The sequence below is a fragment of the Oncorhynchus mykiss genome, chromosome 13, assembly GCF_013265735.2.
Source record: "Oncorhynchus mykiss isolate Arlee chromosome 13, USDA_OmykA_1.1, whole genome shotgun sequence".
Taxonomy (NCBI): Eukaryota; Metazoa; Chordata; class Actinopteri; order Salmoniformes; family Salmonidae; genus Oncorhynchus; species Oncorhynchus mykiss.
In genome coordinates this window covers 23,237,248-23,255,881 of record NC_048577.1, presented here as the reverse complement: position 1 = coordinate 23,255,881, position 18,634 = coordinate 23,237,248, and the positions used below count along the sequence as shown (strand labels likewise).

Genomic DNA, 18,634 nt, shown 5'->3' with positions numbered 1-18,634 from the left:
ACTAGCAGCCAGTAGGAGGAACCCTTGATTCTCCAACAGAACGTCTTGTCTGTCTGTCTGCGCTGCGTGCATCTGACTCTGCTATCATAACAGTTGTGCAACATGCTACCTACCACCTGACGAGCAGCACACAATACACGTAGACTTATCTGGATGGAATTACAGTTGTTATTGTATCATCTACAGTACTGAATTGCAATATACAGTAACGGTCAAACGTTTTACAACACCCACTCATTCAAGGGTTTTTATTTAGACTATTTTCTACATTGTAGAATAATAATGAAGATATCAAAACTATGAAATAACACATATGGAATCACGTAGTAACCAAAAAAAAAGTGATAAACAAATCAAAATATTATTTGTATTTGAGAGTCTTTTCAAATTGACACCCTTTGCCTTGATGACAGCTTTGCACACTCTTGGCCTTCTCTCAACCAGCTTCACCAGGAATGCTTTTCTAACAGTCTTGAAGGAGTTCCCACATATGCTGAGAACTTGTTGGCTGCTTTTCCTTCACTCTGCGGTCCGACTCATCCCAAACCATCTCAATTTGGTTGAGGTCGGGGGATTGTGGAGGCCAGGTCATCTGATGCAGCATTCCATCAATCTCCTTCTTGGTAAAATAGCCCTTACACAGCCTGGAGGTGTGTTGGGTCATTGTCCTGTTGAAAAACAAATGATAGTCTCACTAAGCGCAAACCAGATGGGATGGCATATCGCTGCAGAATGCTGTGGCAGCCATGCTGGTTAAGTGTGCCTTGAATTCTAAATAAATCACAGACCATGTCACCAGCAAAGCACCCTGACACCATCACACCTCCTCCTCCATGCTTAACGGTAGAAAATACACACGCAGACATCATCAGTTCACCAACACCCAGTCTCACAAAGACATGGCAGTTGGAACCAAAGATGTCCAATTTGGTCCAGACCAGAGGACACATTTCCACCGGTCTAATGTCCATTGCTCGTGTTTCTTGGCCCAAGCAAGTCTTTTCTTCTTATTGGTGTCCTTTAGTAGTTGTTTCTTTGCAGCAATTTGACCATGAAGGTCTGATTCACACGGTCTCCTCTGAACAGTTGATGTCGAGATGTGTCTGAACTTGACCTCTGAAGCATTCATTTGGGCTGCAATTTCTGAGGCTGGTAACTCTCATGAACGTATCTTCTGCAGCAGAGGTAACTCATTCCTGTGGCGGTCCTCATGAGAGCCAGTTTCATCATAGCACTTGATGGTTTTTACGACTGCACTTAAAGGAACGTTCAAAGTTCTTGACATTTTCCATATTGACTGACCTTCATGTCTTAAAGTCATGATGGACTGTCATTTCTCATTTGAGCTGTTCTTGCCATAATATGGACTTGATCATTTACCAAATAGGACTATCTCCTGTTTACCCACCCTACCTTGTCACAACACAACTGATTGGCTCAAATGCATTAAGAAGGCACACCTGTTAATTGAAACGCATTCCAGGTGACTGCCTCATGAAGCTGGTTGAGATAATGCCGAGAGTGTGCAAAGCTGTCAAAGGCAAAAAGGTGGCTATTTGAAGAATATCAAATATAAAATTTAATTTTGTGTTCACTATTATTAAACAATGTAGGAAATAGTCAAAATAAAGAAAAAGCTTTGAATGAGTACGTGTTCTAAAACTTTGGACCGGCAGTGTATGTGCACATAAAGCCTTATTTTAGTGGACTGACACATTGGTTGTGCCTCACACGACTCCGACAATCTCCTACAAGTCTACAAGAGTATCTCCTACAAGTGTGTGTGTGTGTATGTGTCAGTCAGTGACTGAGTCCTCATTGACACACTGGGACATGAAAGGGGGAAAGGCCTCAACGCCACCGTTACCTTGGATACCAGAGTCTCGAGGACAGTCTCCTTATAAAAAGTGCCTTGGATTCAAAAGAACAGGCACTTGTTACGTGATTAATGCGGCCCTCGTCTGAGTGGGTGCGGTATTATTGAGTGATAGACGGAGATAACAGAAGAACTGAGTCAGACAGAGCTGTGTTGGTTAGAACCGTTCTCTTTTCAGACCCTTTTTCTCTTTCAGTACATTGGATTGTACCAAATCACATCATATTCTGCACACACATACTGTATGTAGCAGATGTTATTGCGGGTGTAGCGAAATGCTTGTGTTCCTCGCTCCAACAGCGCAGTAGTATCTAACAATAGACAACAATACACACAAATCTAAAAGTAAAAATGAAGAAATATAGAAATATTGCAGGAGTTTTGCATGAGTTTTGCGACTATTCTGCAGTTGTCCATACAGCACGCATCTTTGTCCATTGGTCCTAAATCCAACAGAACTGACACACAGAGACATTAGAATGTGAAGTCAAACATAAAGAGCTCAGGGACTGACCACTGTCCGAACGACTGGGCTGGTTAACGGGGGATCATTTGAGCTTTGAGGACACAAAGTTGTTGTTCTGAAACCATCGGAAGAGGGGCGGGTATGTTAGCCAGTCACCAGGTTAACAGGGGTGGGGGGGTGTCAAAGGGAGGGAGGGGAAAAGGGTGCGAGTGTGTGTGAGAGGGGCGAGAGAGAGAAACAGATGGTTGTGGGTGTATACATTCAGACACAAAAACTCCCTTATCTATCCAAAACAAAGGTTAAATAAATAACCGTCTGTTTGCGTACGAGTCTGTGTGTAAGTGTACGCTTGTGTGTGTGTGTGAGTGTACATGTATGTGAGTGAGTGTGTATGGTTATGAGTGTATGAACTTGCTAGTATGTGATTCTATCCCTGTGTGTGTGTGTGTCTCTTCAGCACAGTGTGACAGGTGTGGAACAGGGAGTGTCATGTGGCGACAACAATCCCTGACTGGTGTAGAGTCATGCGGCATAAACGGCAAAGAGAGAGAGAGAGAGAGAGAGAGTGGGAAAGTGGTGCTCAGTAGAGAGCCAGGCAGCCGGGCCAGCCACGGAATACCAATGACATGTCTGCCTGTTGGAAGTCTCTGCCAGGAGAGAACCAGCCCAGCCACAAAGTTCAGCTGCTCTGTTCTCTCCGTCTGGGAGCCCCACTGAGGAGTCAGGGTGTGTGCGTGTGTGCATGCATTTGACTGTGTGTGTTGCAGGTGAGAAAGCATGCATTTCAGTTTCCATGCACATGTCTTTGAAGCAGCAAACTACAATAACCTACTATACATATATTGCCTGGTGTCTTTCGACTAAAAAGCGCCTTCAATAGAGATTGTCCAATCAGCCTGCCTTTCAGTCCAGGACTAAGGCTTTGTCTGTGTCCGGCCTTAGGCGTGGTCCCCATGGCATCGTACAGAGAGCCACAGAGTGTGAAGGTTGTGATTCTAGGAGTGAAGGCTGGCTGGCTGTGGGACTAGGGTGGGGCTTAGCCACAATAACTCCTCTGTGGCAGTTGGCTGCTTGCCCTCTTCTGGGTTTCTGTTGACTTTTTAAATACACGCCCACTGTGTCTACTGTACACATTCTGTATATTGGATAGCAGGTCTGTTTTATGACAGTGCAGTCAGTGGGAGCAGTAGTGTCGGGTGGTTGGCAGAGTGGCTGTATAGGAACTCTTCTGGTATAGGCTGGGACTGTTTTGGGTTACACACCGCCCCCTGTCTTTGGAGGTGAGATTTAGTAGGTCAGACGGGTAATAAAGGTGCAATATGAGGTTCAGTGACCCAATTTGTGTCCGTAGCCACAACTGTCACAGCCATCAACGCCGTCAACATCGTAATCACCGTCAACATCGTAATCACCGCCAACAGCGTCACCACCACCATCATCTAGGGAATTCCTCATTTGCCTGCAGTGTTTCTACGAACAAACCCCATGATTTAATCATCACCCCATACACTCCAACCAGGCTCGTTCTGAATCACAGGAACGCAATCAGGATTTTATTTCATTCCTACGCCTGGTTATTACAGCTGATGACTCACAGACCCTGCCCACTATGGTGCCCTGCTAGGGTCATTACCAACAACAGTGAAGTATTTAGTGGAGATGGAAAACATTAGCATAAGGAAAAAAACTGCTGGCCTCATGGAGGGAAATACTCTGCCAATTTATACTGGCACTAAGTAAATTGAATCCACATAACAGACTACGTGGGAGTGGGAGGGGTAATGGAATGCAGGCAATGTCTGCATCCCAAATGGCACCCTATTCCCTACATAGTGCACTATTTTTTGTATGCATCCCAAAATGGCACCCTATTCCCTGGTCAAAAGTAGTGCACTATGTAGGGAATAGGGTGCCATTTTGGGAAGCAGGCCCCATTTCAGCTTCTCTTTGTTGACTAGAAAAGACAGCACCATGGATCCCGAGAGCAAGTGCTGTATAATACACGGCACAATCGGATTGGTTGTAAATGTGATTGACAGCTCAAAGGCCAGTCGGCCAAGCTGGACAGAATTTCTTCAGCATTCGTGACAGAAAAGGCAGAGGACTATTGAATGCAGATGATGGTTTTCTGTATGCAGTGGGAAGCAAAGCCGTGGATATGGCATTGATAGCCAAGGGTGGTAGACCCAACATTCACCTTTGCGCAGTTCTACAACATCTGACAAAACGTGCTATTGACTAGACAGCGGTAGAGCTAACACTCCCGAACTGCCAACACATGTCAATCTTCCTGCCACTTGTCTAGCATTACCTCAGAGAAACTACCGAACGACGTCTGCCATGTAACATATTCTGATGCCACGTCAATCACGCTGCCTTGAGTCTGACAGTGCACCCGTGGCTTCTATATCATGTTACGAATCAGAGATCGAAAGACTCGGGAGAGACAGAACACAGGAAAGCTGCCATTGTGAATAAATAAAAAAGTAATGAGGTCGCGAAAAGACAATTAGAACAAGAGGAGAACGAGGCCCAGTTCCATTATAATTTGAGGGACTGAAAGTGAGAAAGAACAGTGGGATGAGGCACAACGACATCCAAAAGAGAGCGATGGATGGAAAGGGGTGCAAAAAAAAGAGACAAAAGGCAAGATGGAGAGAGTGGGAAAGACAACTAAAAAAGCAGGAGATTGAAACGTGTTTAACCAAACAGAGGGAAGCAGATCCCGAAAGAGCCTGGGGATGAGGGGATGGTTCTAGATGAGGTTTTGCAGAGCCGTGAGTCAGAGCAATTACACCTTTCATCCACACACACACACACACACACACACACCCATGACTAACAGGTCAAATAAATACACAATGAGTAACGATACTTGGCTATATACACGGGGTACCAGTACAGAGCACAAAACCAAACATGCACACAGACAGACCGATATCGGTCTGGTCTGTATTAATGTTTTTATGGGTTTGTTTGTCTGAGTGTGTGTTTATGAGTATTTGTCTCTGTGTGCATCACTTTGAGCCAACCAAACCTCCTTCTTCTCTCCTCCAACCTACCATGTCCAGAGTTACAAAACAGCAACAGAAACACTGTCACCCTGTCTTACATAACCCCGGACTCAATGAACAAAGGCTGAGGCCCGAGACAAAACAACAGAACACACACAGAGAGAGAGAGAATGGACTCTGTGTTTGAGGGAAGAACTGAAGGAGGAGGGCACATACCCCGAGGTTTGTCCTCAACCGGAACAGAACAGAGCTGGTTCTGTCCAGTTAGCTCCCTACGGCACCATCCTGTCATAGCGATTTCACCCGTTTGGCAAAAACACATCACCCCACTCTGTGTTCAGTGTTTTGCCTTTCCTGCGAGCATTTCACCCTCTCTGTTCTCTCCAACTGCCCCGTTTGATACCTTACTCTCTCGCTCTCTTCATCTCCCTCACTCATCCCTCTCTAAGTGCTCCCTCTCTTTCTCTGTTTCTCTGTTTCTCTCTCATTCTCTGTTTCGCTCTCTCGCCCTCAGCCTCTCGGTCTCTCCTTCTCCAGGCATCATGGAGAAGTCAAGTGGAGCCACCCTTCTTCCTGTGCCAGATTCGCAGTCACCACCTGTCCTCCGTGGAGACATTCTGGTGACGAGTGACGTCACGGACGCTATTGGGGGTCTCCCTGATGCAGGAAGGAGAGGTGTCATATGGCCAGCTGTCCTCCTGGCCATTACCAATGAAGGTATGATTATAGAACCTCGAAGAGGCAGGGTGGAGTGTGTGTCACAGGATGAGAGTGAGAGTTTGTGCGTGCGTATGTGTGTGTGTGAGAATAAAGATATGATTAATATCGTGAAGAGGCAGGGTAGAGTGCATGTTCTGTAGGTGCCTGAGTGATGGCTCTGGGTTTGTTTTCTTTGTCGGTTTAAAAAAAGGTAAACCACTGAGTTCCTCAGCTCAATACACAGAGCACTTACAGCTGGTGAGATACAGTGGGGCAAAAAAGTATTTAGTCAGCCACCAATTGTGCAAGTTATCCCACTTAAAAAGATGAGAGAGGCCTGTAATTTTCATCACAGGTACACTTCAACTATGAGAGACAAAATGAGAAAAAAAATCCAGAAAATCACATTGTAGATTTTTTATGAATTTATTTGCTAATTATGGTGGAAAATAAGTATTTGGTCACCTACAAACAAGCAAGATTTCTGGCGCTCACAGACCTGTAACTTCTTCTTTAAGAGGCTCCTCTGTTCTCCACTTGTTACCTGTATTAATGGCACCTGTTTGAACTTGTTATCAGTATAAAAGACACCTGTCCACAACCTCTGTCACACTCCAAACTCCACTATGGCCAAGACCAAAGAGCTGTCCAAGGACACCAGAAACAAAATTGTAGACCTGCACCAGGCTGGGAAGACTGAATCTGCAATAGGTAAGCAGCTTGGTTTGAAGAAATCAACTGTTGGAGCAATTATTAGGAAATGGAAGACATACAAGACCACTGACAGTCTCCCTCGATCTGGGGCTCCACGCAAGATCTCACCCCGTGGGGTCAAAATGATCACAAGAACGGTGAGCAAAAATCCCAGAACCACACGGGGGGACCTAGTGAATGACCTGCAGAGAGCTGGGACCAAAGTAACAAAGCCTACCATCAGTAACACACTACGCCGCCAGGGACTCAAATCCTGCAGTGCCAGACGTGTCCCCCAGCTTAAGCCAGTACATGTCCAGGCCCGTCTGAAGTTTGCTAGAGAGCATTTGGATGATCCAGAAGAAGATTGGGAGAATGTCATATGGTCAGATGAAACCAAAATAGACCTTTTTGGTAAAAACTCAACTCGTCGTGTTTGGAGGACATCGTCGTGTTTGGAGTTGCATCCAAAGAACACCATACCTACTGTGAAGCATGGGGGTGGAAACATCATGCTTTTGGGGCTGTTTTTCTGCAAAGAGACCAGGACGACTGATCCGTGTAAAGTAAAGAATGAATGGGGCCATGCATCGTGAGATTTTGAGTGAAAACCTCTTTCCATCAGCAAGGGCATTGAAGATGAAACGTGGCTGGGTCTTTCAGCATGACAATGATCCCAAACACACCACCCGGGCAACGAAGGAGTGGCTTCGTAAGAAGCATTTCAAGGTCCTGGAGTGGCCTAGCCAGTCTCCAGATCTCAACCCCATAGAAAATCTTTGGAGGGAGTTGAAAGTCCATGTTGCCCAGCAACATCCCCAAAACATCACTGCTCTAGAGGAGATCTGCATGGAGGAATGGGCCAAAATACCAGCAACAGTGTGTGAAAACCTTGTGAAGACTTACAGAAAACGTTTGACCTCTGTCATTGCCAACAAAGGGTATATAACAAAGTAATGAGATAAACTTTTGTTATTGACCAAATACTTATTTTCCACCATAATTTGCAAATAAATTCATTAAAAATCCTACAATGTGATTTTCTGGATTTTTTTCTAATTTTGTCTGTCATAGTTGAAGTGTACCTATGATGAAAATTACAGGCTTCTCTCATCTTTTTAAGTGGGAGAACTTGCACAATTGGTGGCTGACTAAATACTTTTTTTGCCCCACTGTATGACAAGGAGGAGGAGGAGAGGACCACGCTATGTAAAGGGGAGAATGCTCATTTCCACTTTAATTGGAGTTTCACTTAGTCTCCCATTGACATCAATGCATGAATAAGTGAGACGTTAGAACTCGCCCGTGAATATTAATCTCAGCGCTAGGAATCTCGTGGAGGTGACAAGCCCATGCGTAAACGTTACCCTCATCGGATCTTATTACAGCTGCGTTTGGGCTTCTAAGACAAGGTACAGAATTTCTTCATAGAAGCCAGCTTCACAGCATGGCAATTCAGGGTTGTAGAACTGTGTCTTCAAATCTTCTGAGGTCCGATCAACCAAATTGAACCAAATTGTACAGCTCCAAGATGTGGGAAGGCAGGAGCTGAGTATAGGCTAGTTTAGTCTGTTCTAAGTGTATGATATACAGTGCCTTGCGAAAGTATTCGGCCCCCTTGAACTTTGCGACCTTTTGCCACATTTCAGGCTTCAAACATAACGATATAAAACTGTATTTTTTTGTGAAGAATCAACAACAAGTGGGACACAATCATGAAGTGAAACGACATTTATTGGATATTTCAAACTTTTTTAACAAATCAAAAACTGAAAAATTGGGCGTGCAAAATTATTCAGCCCCCTTAAGTTAATACTTTGTAGCGCCACCTTTTGCTGCGATTACAGCTGTAAGTCGCTTGGGGTATGTCTCTATCAGTTTTGCACATCGAGAGACTGACATTTTTTCCCATTCCTCCTTGCAAAACAGCTCGAGCTCAGTGAGGTTGGATGGAGAGCATTTGTGAACAGCAGTTTTCAGTTCTTTCCACAGATTCTCGATTGGATTCAGGTCTGGACTTTGACTTGGCCATTCTAACACCTGGATATGTTTATTTTTGAACCATTCCATTGTAGATTTTGCTTTATGTTTTGGATCATTGTCTTGTTGGAAGACAAATCTCCGTCCCAGTCTCAGGTCTTTTGCAGACTCCATCAGGTTTTCTTCCAGAATGGTCCTGTATTTGGCTCTATCCATCTTCCCATCAATTTTAACCATCTTCCCTGTCCCTGCTGAAGAAAAGCAGGCCCAAACCATGATGCTGTCACCACCATGTTTGACAGTGGGGATGGTGTGTTCAGGGTGATGAGCTGTGTTGCTTTTACGCTAAACATAATGTTTTGCATTGTTGCCAAAAAGTTCAATTTTGGTTTCATCTGACCAGAGCACCTTCTTCCACATGTTTGGTGTGTCTCCCAGGTGGCTTGTGGCAAACTTTAAACAACACTTTTTATGGATATCTTTAAGAAATGGCTTTCTTCTTGCCACTCTTCCATAAAGGCCAGATTTGTGCAATTTACGACTGATTGTTGTCCTATGGACAGAGTCTCCCACCTCAGCTGTAGATCTCTGCAGTTCATCCAGAGTGATCATGGGCCTCTTGGCTGTATCTCTGATCAGTCTTCTCCTTGTATGAGCTGAAAGTTTAGAGGGACGGCCAGGTCTTGGTAGATTTGCAGTGGTCTGATACTCCTTCCATTTCAATATTATCGCTTGCACAGTGCTCCTTGGGATGTTTAAAGCTTGGGAAATCTTTTTGTATCCAAATCCGGCTTTAAACGTCTTCACAATAGTATCTCGGACCTGCCTGGTGTGTTCCTTGTTCTTCATGATGCTGTCTGCGCTTTTAACGGACCTCTGAGACTATCACAGGGCAGGTGCATTTATACGGAGACTTGATTACACACAGCTGGATTGTATTTATCATCATTAGTCATTTAGGTCAACATTGGATCATTCAGAGATCCTCACTGAACTTCTGGAGAGAGTTTGCTGCACTGAAAGTAAAGGGGCTGAATAATTTTGCACGCCCAATTTTTCAGTTTTGGATTTGTTAAAAGAGTTTGAAATATCCAATAAATGTCGTTCCACTTCATGATTGTGTCCCACTTGTTGTTGATTCTTCACAAAAAAAATACAGTTTTATATCGTTATGTTTGAAGCCTGAAATGTGGCAAAAGGTCGCAAAGTTCAAGGGGGCTGAATACTTTCGCAAGGCACTGTACACACGGATAGAGACAGACGACACGCAGACAGACAAGACATACGGACAGACACGCACACGCATTACTTGTCATTATGTTGCCTTTCCTAATGGTTATTTTCTCACATCCCACAAACATGTCACTCCAAGCAGGCCACATATGTCATATAGTCCCCGCATACAGTCAAACATTTCTCTCAGTAAATAGCCACAAAACTCAAATACATTTCATCAGAATGGTCTTACACTGAACAAAAATATAAATGCAACAATTTCAACGATTTTACTAAGTTACAGTTCATTTAAGGAAATCAATCAATTGAAATAAACTCATTAGGCCCTAATCTATGTATTTCACGTGACTGGGAATACAGATATGCATCTGTTGGTCACAGATACCTTCAAAATAAAGGTAGGGGTGTGGATCAGAAAACCAGTCAGTATCTGGTGTGACCACCATTTACCTCATGCAGTGCGACATCTCCTTCGCATAGAGATGATCAGGCTGTTGATTGTGACCTGTGGAATGTTGTCCCACTCCTCTTCAATGGCTGTGCGAAGTTGCTGATATTGGCGAGAACTGGAACACGCTGTCGTACAAGTTGATCCAGAGCATCCCAAACATGCTCAGTGGGTGACATCTGGTGAGTATGCAGGCCATGGAAGAACTGGAACATTTACAGCTTCCAGGAATTGTGTACAGCTCCATGCGACATGTGCATTATCATGCTGAAACATGAGATGGCAGCGGATGAATGGCACGACAATGGGCCTCAGGATCTCATCACGGTATCTCTCTGCCTTCAAATTGCCATCGATAAAATGCAACTGTGTACGTTGTCCGCCGCTTATGCCTGCCCATACCATAACCCCACCATGAGGCACTTTATTCACAATCGCCATCGTCTCTCGCACCTGCGCCTCGTGACACTCACCTGGACTCCATCACCTCCTTGATTATCTTCCCTATATCTATCACTCCCCTTGGTTCTTTCCTTAGGTGTTATTGACTCTGTTTTTATGTCGGTGCGTTGTTTGTGTTTCGTGTTCATTGTTTCTTTTATTTATTAAAACACTCACTCCCTGAACTTGCTTCCCGACTCTCATTGTACTCGTTACAGTATAACACCTCAGTATAACAAGGGTAGCATCAGGAAGGTTATTATTATTTTTTGATGACGCCGGGTCCGGGAACTGCTACAGGCTCGCCGGGCTCCCCCCGCCACAGCCGGATCGCCGGGCTCCCCCCGCCACAGCCGGATCGCCGGGCTCCCCCCGCCACAGCCGGATCGCCGGGCTCCCCCCGCCACAGCCGGATCGCCAGGCTCCCCTGCCACAGCTGGGCTCACCTGCCTCAACCGATCTGTCAGGTTCCCGCGGCCCAGCTGACTCGACAGGTTCCTGTGCCTCAGCTGGCGTGACATATTCATCAGCAGTGGTGACCGGTCAGCTCCTGACGCCCGGGTTTGTCCCCTTTGTTGTCGTCCTGGATGTGGAGGTCCTGGGCCGGCGTGGTTACACGTGGTCTGCAGTCGTGAGGCCAGTTAGATGTACTGCCAAATTCTCTATGACATCGGAGGCAGCTTATGGTAGAAAAATGTACATTTAATTCTCTGGCACTGCAGTCATCATTCCAATTGCACGCTGGAGACATCTGTGGCATTGTTTTGTGTGACAAAACTGCACATTTTAGAATGGCCTTTTATTGTCCCCAGTACAAGGTGTAATGATCATGCCGTTTAATCAGCTTCTTGATATGCCACACCTGTCAGGTAGATGGAATATCTTGGCAAATGAGAAATGCTCACTAACAGTGATGTAAACAAATTTGTGCACAGAATTTGATCGAAAGAAAATTTTTGTGCGTGTGGAACATTTCTGGGATCTTTTATTTCAGCTCATGAAACATGGGACCAACACTTTACATGTTGAGTTTATATATATTTTTTAAGTATATGCTTGCATTACTTTGACATCCCATCAGCAGTAAGTATTTAATATATTATTATAATAATTATTATTATAAAGTTGTGTGGCGATTGGCAATGACAGAACTGATGTGTAAGACAAGGGCCCTGTGTCTGACTGACAGGCTCATTTAGAAAAGGTGAAGCAACAATAGAGCTGTGGTGTAATGTGATGGACATCATGCTAACCCAGGGAATGCTAAGGGAATCCAGGTCGTATGTTAGGCGTTGTGCTGACAAACAGCCAAGCCGGTGCTTTACAGGGAACCAATAAGCAGGGCAATTCAAACACGCTGGCGAAGCTGTCTTTGTCTGCCTGGGAAAATGCATTACATTCCTATCATAGGAATGAGGCAGGTAACTTTTAGACCAGATAGCTGCATTATGTACCTCATAATAATTTACATGAGTTATGTAAGTAAATGTGTGATAGAAATGTCATCATTTTTCTAACATTAAAAGGTTTGTTTTGGAGCATTTTTGCATAATGACATAATCATAACACTGCCAAAGAATGATAACATTAGCTGTTATGAAATGACTCCCCGGGTGTTACTAACACCTAGCCAACATAAACCTCTTCAAATCAAGAAACCACTTTCACCAGCGAGGTCCAGCTTCATCACAGCATTCCTGGCTCCATCATAGCCTACTAGAACACATTTCAGTATAAGGAGAGAGCTCCATATCCTCTTTGGCTTGCTAGTGCATTTAGCATTCTGTCCACTTTAGACGGGCCCCAATCGGCAGTCCCATCTGTCTGTCTGTTAATGGGAAGAGCAGTTAGTGATTTAGCTACGGGAATATTTGTGTGTGTGCTTGTGTTTGTTTGAGTGTGTGTTCGCCTCACAGCCACAGCACAGCCGAGCCCAGTGGAAGGGGGAATGTCTACCAGTAGGCATATAAGCAGGCCGCTGCTCTGTCCTGAAGCTAAATAGAGTTAAACATAAGCAGAATGTTCCAAGGAGAAGCCAGCCAAAAGCCCCTTTGAAGCAGAATGGACTGAAAGTGACACTTAAATTAAGGAAGTGACTCTTAGTTGAAGGCTGCTTGGGAAGGCTACTGCCAGCCAAGGGATAGGGGATACATTGAGACCACAAGTAGTCATTTGAAATAGACGTGGGTCTGTATTTGTTAGCAACATGGCTTGGCCCTCTTTGCTCTCTTCTTCTTCCGACAGTGTCATATGATGGGTGGCCCACACAGAGTACTAGATGTTCCAGGGCTGCACTGCCCAGTGGTGTCTCCTGAACGTTTTGTAGGCCCGGCGCCAATACTTTGGGAAACGCATCCTTCCTCCATTGGTCCCTTTGCCATCACTGATTTGACTGTGTTGGCGTTATGCTCTACAGTGGGAACCCTTACTCTCACCTATCCAAAATAGGTTAGGTTCATGATTGCATGAAGGGGTGGAGGAGGAAAGAACAATGCATTTGAACATTGGAACAGGGCTTTACAGTACAGTACATGGGTCCTCCTATCTCCACTTCCTAGTGCTGTTCTCTCTCTGTAACTGTATTGGATTATGACAGTTAGGTCGACTTCCCTTCCTTTTCCCGATTCCTTCCTCCTCCCCTACATTTGAGTCACACTTAATTTCACACTAGCAATTACGCCGATGGAGGGAAGCCACAATCGAATTATACACACACACACACGTCTGGTCTGAGCGCTTGGCAGCCAGCCGGGCGTGTGATTGGGCCATGAAAAGTGACCTCACATATCGGAGGGAAACGAGTTGATCTGCACTAAGCTGAACGGCAATTTTCATATGTAACAAAACATTTGGGGAAACAAAATAGGGTTAATATGGTTCTAGAGTGAACTCTCAATAATGGAAAAGTGCTATATGACAAGTACATGACTGGGCAATTATCAGCTCAATGGAAAAGCAAACTTAATGTTAACAGCGTGTGATTTACACTTTGGAGTGAACTAAGCCAAAGACCACTGCCCTATTTGATTGAATATTTCCGGGGTTGCTTCCATCTCGTGGGCGATAATGTGATAAGTGTGTGTTGAGGGAATGTGATTTGATTTGGGGACCCAAGCTTAACCAGTTAATGGACTGACTGTGTGTACCTGTTTCCAATTTCCTACAGCTCTATGTGTGGTGTGGATCCATATTATTATTTGGGGAGGGAATTCCACATGTATTTCACATGTATTGTATGTAATTACACAAGCAGGCTATTCAATTGTAGTCATTGTACTGAATCTGAATGTGTACCAACACTGAAGTGTAGGACTCCACTACTAAATACATGTATGTGATTATTATGTAACTACTGCTGCATTAGCTAGAATTAGTATAACGAGGGAACTGTTTCCTACAACATCCCATATCAAATAAACACTAAAAATACAGTTTTTAACCACTGCACAACGTTATTCAGTAGTATCAATATGTTGGCCTTGAAGTAAAATGTGGTACCACTTTATGCAGTAGCACTAAGCATATTGCCTGATTGGACCACCTTTGGTGCTGTCCATTCTATGCCTGACTGAAATCATCCGATACAGAACCAATAGTTAAACACACACACACACACACACACACACACACAGAAAGACATGAGAAACGAGTCGTGACTTCCTAAATACATGTAAAAGAGAGACCCCTGTTTCTGACTAAGCCCACACAGATATAACCCTGGGAAGGGACGTCACTAGAGATTCATGGATAGGGGGGCTATGCCTCTTTTAGGGGGGTCTGGTATACTCCCTCCTGTCCGTTTACTGTTAGCTAGCAGTCTCAAGCCACCGAAGTATATAAAGTTACAAGTAGGCCTAACGGTGCATGTACACTAGATAATGGTAAATTGCCGTGAGCCACTTAGGCCGCCAGTTGTGACTCGCTTGTGGGCGTGCTGGCAGCATGTTCGATTGTGCGTCAATTATTCAGCAGAGCAAGTTTGTATGAAGGTTCTGGTTATTAAATGGGTACATAGTTCAATAGTAATATAATCTGAAACACCCTCTGGTGATGAACAAACTTTGCTGCCCCGTTTCCAATTGTCCACATGGCTGGGAGAACCTATTCAAGTAAGTAAATACATTTCGTAAATGTAAAAAAAAAAAGTATTATTAGCTAACTAGCTACAGTGCAGGCTAACTCAAATGTGCTGCTAAATGAGCTAGCTAGTTGGCTAGCTAACTATCTAGCCAACTTCACATACTGTACAGATAGCTAGCTAAGTGAATTAAATTTCACCAGCTACCTAACTTCATATTAGCTAGCTATCTTGATATATTTATCACTGTAAAAAAAAAAAAACTCCAAATGCATTTGTAGGTAGCTAGCTAACAGCCATGGAGGAGGGTGAAAGGATAGCAGCCCCAACTGTCAAAGTGAGATAGTAGGCTATTCTGGATAGGGCAGGTACTTTTGTGCAGTTCCTGTCCCTAGAAGTGAGGACGGAGATAATAGCATAATATTCAGTGCGGTGTAATTTGACTAAAATGAAGCCTGTTTCTTGTGAGGTTCTGTCCTCCGATAAAGAGAGCTATGAAAGCATGTGTACATATGAAGAGATCCCAATGAAGAGCAGTGGTTCTCAGTCCTGGTCCTGGGAACTCAAAGGGGTGCACATTGTTGTTTTTGCCTCAGCACCGCACAGCTGATTCAAATGATCAACGTATCAAGCTTCAAGTGGTATTTATGTATTCATTTGTGATGCTATCCTTGATATGATCCGGTTATTGTCACATGCTACACATGCACATATGTGTGTCCATGCATCTATCAATCCAATGTTATCATGATTTGTTATCAGGGATATTATACTTTAGTAATCCAATATGACCTGGTGATGTAAACGTCTAATAATTACATTATCTCCCATATTCCTACAGATAACTTGTAACTGGAGATTCCTTCAAAACAATTGCCTACAGTTAACGTGTAGGGCACTGCAAGGTTGGGTGACCAGGGTCATCTGGGACTGCCTCCTGGAGGAATTCAGGTGTGTGAAGGCTACCTGTGTCCTGCATAACTTAATGAGGATGGACACGAGGACCAGGAGGGGATCTGCAGCTCGCCACCGTGTCCCAGAGGAGAAGTCTGCTGCTCTGCAGGATGTTTCAAAGATGGGGTCCAACAACGAAGCAAGAGAGGCAATCCGTGTGCGGAAGATCTTCACTTCTTCGAAGAGGGTGCTGTTCCCTGGTAACAACATAGACTAGACTATGCACAATCAAAGGCTCTTTAAGAGCCATTCACATTGCAATAAGAGTATTCTTTCATTTACTTAGCTATGTCAACTGCAGTTATTCAATTCCCAGTTTCTACTTCTCAGGTCAGGGTGCTGTTTAGGTAAGGTTGTGATGTCTGTACACAAACAAAACTGGCTATTTTAAATAACCCATATTGAAAAAATGTAGAACAATTAGACACCCTATAACCCACACACTCATGTATCAATCTGATTGATGGATTGTGTTGTGCAGTAATCAGGCTCAGGTGTATAAATGTGGCTCCTTCCACCTTCAAAGAATAGGCAAGAGGGCCAACCATGGAGAATAGTAAGACACTTCATTATTTCTATAACTACGCTATATTGTTTGTCCTCGAGTGTCTGTTCATGTTTTTCAGCATAAAGTACTCTGCAGCCACTTAGTGTGATGTGGACACCAGGTGAGACCACACACACAGATTCCTGTTGAACTCATTTTCCCAATAACAGTCTCTCTCCTTCACTTCCTCCTCTTCTCCCTAAATCCTCTAGGTTATATCAGCTGAGTCGGTGAACCACTCCCACATCTGAACTGGCGACAGAGGGCACAGCATGATCAGAGGTGAGAAGTCACTTGGTCAGGTCAACAGGAAGTATTATTAAAGAGATGCTTTACATTGAAATACAGAGATGCAGTAGTCCCAGAGTTAATGATCCAAGGTCAGTTTTGCATTTCACCTCCTGATGATTATGATGTTAGAATAAAAAATTAAAGCAAAAGGTTTAAACATGCTCTGTCTCTCGTCTGCAGATATGTTTTGATGTGAGAGAGGATGCCAACCCCCAGGCCCATCATCGTCACCTCACCCATAATGCAATTGTGATGAACAGAGAATATTTGGGTAGCACTGTGACTCATTAATCATATGCTGCCTTCCCTGCCCCTATGTTCTTACCTCTTTCCCTTTGTCTTTTACACCTCTCTCTCCACCTCTTTCTTCCTCTGTTTTCATAATGCACAACAGATAAGCATTGAAGTACAGATTGAACTTGTATTTATAATATTACAAATATAATATTTATTATGCATGTATTTATAACACTTGGATAATGAACTTCTTTCAATAAAGCGTTTCACATTCTCTACTGGGGAGGCAGGTAGCCTAGTGGTTAGAGTGTTGGACTAGTAACCGAAAGGGTGCAAGATCGAATCCCTGAGCTGACAAGGTAAAAGTCTGTTGTTCTGCCCCTTAGCAAGGCAGTTAACCCATGGTTCTTAGGCCGTCATTGAAAATAAGAATTTGATCTTAACTGACTTGCCTAGTTAAATAAAGGTAACATAAAAAAAATACTACACCTATCCTGTGTTTATCAGATCAATGCAGATGAAGGGCATTAGATAATGAGATGAACCGGTTTTAGACTATATACATTGTCATGACGTTGCCCTCTTTGGGTACAGCAAGCACCATCCCCCTCTCCCTGCCTCTCTCTGCTCCTTCAACCAGGCTGCTGTTGTCAGTGAGGTCGTAAATTCCTCGAAGAGATTGTCTCCTCATTGACACAGTATAAGACACAGAGTGAATTTTCATAGAGAACAAAGGAATTTCATCTACCTCACAGAACTTGAGGTCTGAACAAATTTCTTGTTCCGGAGAAGGTATAAAAGATCGGTGAAGAATCCAGCTACGAACTGGTCTGTTTGTTACAACTTGGGGAAACTCATGGGAGACGGTGCGGCCACATTACCATAACTCTGTTTATATAATAGCCTCAGATATGAGGTTTACATCTAATTGTTGTATAAGATGAATGAGTGAGAATGATACTGTTTGTAAAATTGTGTAATGTGATTTTGGACTGATTAATGAAGGAAACTCCAATTCCCTTTTGAGTTTAACTAAATCAGAGGACCGCCCATGAGCCCAGTTAGGATCAGGCATCCTGGGACAGCCCCTTTTCTGCAATTCCGAATAAAACCCAACTTTGAGAAATTCTAAGTAGACCATGTTTCCCTCAATTACGAGTACAAAGGTTGCAGACCAGACTGCTGAATCTTTAAACCATACCACGTGGTTAAACTCTTATTCTGTCGGTATCGATAGTCTAAGAACAAGTCTTTGATATTATTTACTAGTCTGCAGCTAGGAATTCGGTATCATTGAACACGAAGAACGACAACTGCCGAAACACCCATTCTACAACAACATGAATGAATGTCACTCTGAAATACCCACTATAACCACGACAGAGAGAGACGAACAATTCAACAAAATAAACAAACTTTTCAACAGCGACCAAGACAACACACTGAGCATAAATACAGTGGGGAGAACAAGTATTTGATACACTGCGGATTTTGCAGGGTTTCCTACTTACAAAGCATGTAGAGGTCTGTCATTTTTATCATAGGTACACTTCAACTGTGAGACGGAATCCAAAACAAAAATCCAGAAAATCACATTGTATGATTTTTAAGTAATTAATTTGCATTTTATTGCATGACATGATTATTTGATACATCAGAAAAGCAGAACTTAAT

At 43.7% G+C, this 18,634-nt stretch overlaps 1 protein-coding gene and 1 long non-coding RNA gene across 3 annotated transcripts in view; one reads left to right on the top strand and one right to left on the bottom strand.

The window, feature by feature from the left end:
* The window catches only part of LOC110485978 (protein kinase C alpha type), a 244,639-nt gene that overhangs the window by 69,420 nt on the left and 156,585 nt on the right, over positions 1–18,634 (bottom strand). The gene's annotated exons all lie outside the window — the stretch shown is intronic.
* LOC110485981 lies at positions 5,645–17,238 on the top strand. Of its 2 annotated transcripts, none has more exons than XR_005035500.1 (3): positions 5,645–6,073; positions 15,773–16,714; positions 16,904–17,238. It is a non-coding gene; the product is annotated as an uncharacterized LOC110485981 (long non-coding RNA). The 2 variants fall into 2 exon arrangements; XR_005035501.1 differs by lacking the exon at positions 5,645–6,073 and adding an exon at positions 11,715–14,962.